This window comes from Berghia stephanieae, chromosome 1 (assembly GCF_034508935.2).
Source record: "Berghia stephanieae isolate SIO BIC M18660-M18661 chromosome 1, UCSD_Bste_1.3, whole genome shotgun sequence".
NCBI classification, from domain to species: Eukaryota; Metazoa; Mollusca; class Gastropoda; order Nudibranchia; family Aeolidiidae; genus Berghia; species Berghia stephanieae.
Genome location: NC_088360.1, coordinates 96216517 through 96219016, shown reverse-complemented (window position 1 = coordinate 96219016; position 2500 = coordinate 96216517). Strand labels below are relative to the sequence as shown.

General features: G+C 36.4%; 1 protein-coding gene across 7 annotated transcripts in view; it reads right to left on the bottom strand.

Annotated features, from left to right (window-relative positions):
• Positions 1 to 2500, bottom strand: part of LOC144962452 (tectonin beta-propeller repeat-containing protein 2-like) — a 53125-nt gene that overhangs the window by 15100 nt on the left and 35525 nt on the right. The gene's annotated exons all lie outside the window — the stretch shown is intronic.

Genomic DNA, 2500 nt, shown 5'->3' with positions numbered 1-2500 from the left:
TAAGCAAAAGTGGGCCAAAGTGCCAGCTGTCAATAGAATGTCTTTTGACTCAAACTTTTAACCCAAACACAAAATACACGCAATAGAAACGTTTGCTAGGAAACTCCACTTGTTTACATTTGTAGATCGTATCACGAGACAACAAGACTGGTAAAATACTTTCCTGCAGTCTATCTGGCTTTTAAGTGATGTAACGTTTAAATTATAGACTGAAAAAGGGTTTTGAGCCCAAAGCAGTCTGTGTTTGGTGTTTTTTGGTGTTGTTATTTCGAAGCTGTTACATTCATTTTTGATAATTACACCTTTTTAAGGCGGTGAGTCACAAATAATGGAACAAACTCCAAGGTTGTTTTGACTGCACAATATGGGATGAACTCATGTCTGATTAACATGTCACTGGACGAGTGGGTTGATGTTGTCACGTCTTATATTCATTTCTGTTGTGATTTGTGCGTGGACACTAAAAGGATTAAAATATTTAACAACAACAAACCTTGGGTCAACAAACGAGTTAAGTTATTTATAAATATGAAGAAAATCGCTCATATGAGTGGGGACAAAAACAAGCAGCACGAGGCAGAAAAACAATTAAAGAGGGTAATTTATGAAGAAAAACGTAAATATAAAGATAAAATGGAAACAAACCTTAAAAATTCAAATGCATCGCAGGCGTGGAGGATGATTAAAGAATGGGTGGCGTTAACAACAAAAAGACAGATTTTAACAATGACACACATATGAATATCGAGGAATTAAATAAGTTTTACTGTCGATTCGACACCATTGACAACGTACTTTCAAAAATTAATATCATAACAAAAAATACGTCTCCTCCGCCAGAAATCGAAGAAGAGGCGGTCATCAATGTTCTTAAATTATGTAAAAAGAAAAAAGCACCAGGTCCAGATGGACTTAGTGGGGAACTCATTTCAAACTGTAACAACCAACTAGCTGTCCCTTTCTTGCCTATTTTCCAACGTTCAATAGATGAACAGAAAATCCCAATTATATGGAAAACATCGACTATAATTCCAGTACCCAAAAAGAATCCACCAACTCAGCTGAATGATTATAGACCTGTTGCTTTAACATCAATTATTATGAAATGTCTGGAAAAGATTCTGAAAAGAGAGCTGTTGCAATTTATATATGACCAACACATACTTGATCCATATCAGTTTGCCTACCAACAAAATCTTAGTGTGGAAGACGCACTCCTCACAGTGATGCATTCAATATCAAATCACTTGGATGTTTCACCCGCCAACTACTGCCGAATCCTATACGTCGATTTTTCGTCTGCCTTTAATGCCATGAAAACCAACATATTAATTAGTAAACTGCATGCTCTAAACCTTCCCCATTACCTCATCAACTGGTATAACAACTTTCTCATCGATCGCCCCCAACATGTCAGAGTAGGCTCAAATATATCATCAGTAAAAACTCTTTCAAACGGATGCCCACAAGGGTGTGTAAGCTCACCTCTACTTTACATCCTCTATACAAACGATTGTGTGGCTAGCTTTGATAACTGCCAACTCATCAAGTATGCTGATGACACCGCAATACTCGGCCTGCTCAATGATTCCGTCTCCGAATTTAAATACACTGAGCAAGTTAGTAAATTCAGCAAATGGTGTGCCGATAACTGTCTAGAGCTCAATGTAACAAAAACAAAGGAACAACTGTTTGATCACAGAAAAATAGGAAAAAGAGCAAGACAAATAACAAAAATTAACAATCAGGCGGTTGAAACTGTTGAAACGTTTAAATACCTTGGTGTAATTATAGATAATAGTCTAAGATTTGAATCGCACACCAACAATGTCATCAAAAAATGTAACCAGCGCTTGTATATACTCAGAAAATTAAGGTCTTTCAATGTGAACAGAAAGACCATGATACAAATCTACAAGTCATTAATATTGAGTATCGTTTCGTTTGGCATCACAACGTGGTATGGAAGCTGTGGAACAAAAGAAAAATCCAAACTACATAGAACCCTCAGAGAGGCTTCAAAAATAATTAACACAGACCTTAGAAGCCTTGACACAACTTATATTAATGCAGTTGAGAAGAAATCTTTTAACATTATCAACGAAAAGAGGCATCCGCTGAACGAAAAATTCCAACTTCTGCGCTCCGGAAGACGGTATCTAGAAGCAAAATGTCGGACAAATCGACATAAGACAACCTTCATTCCAACCGCCATAAAATTAATTAACAAATCTTCTGTGGAAAAATGAGACAACCAATGAAAATAACGAGAAGCAGTGTCGTGAATCATCATCATCGACATTGCCGCCGTCGTTATCATCATCATCATCATCATCATCATCATCATCATCATCATCATCATCATCATCACTCATTATCGTAGTCATCATCATCATATCTATCATCATCATCATCATCATCATCATCATCATCATCATCATCATCATCACAATCATTGCCATCTTCTTCTTAATATAAGACACTATATTTATAATATGGT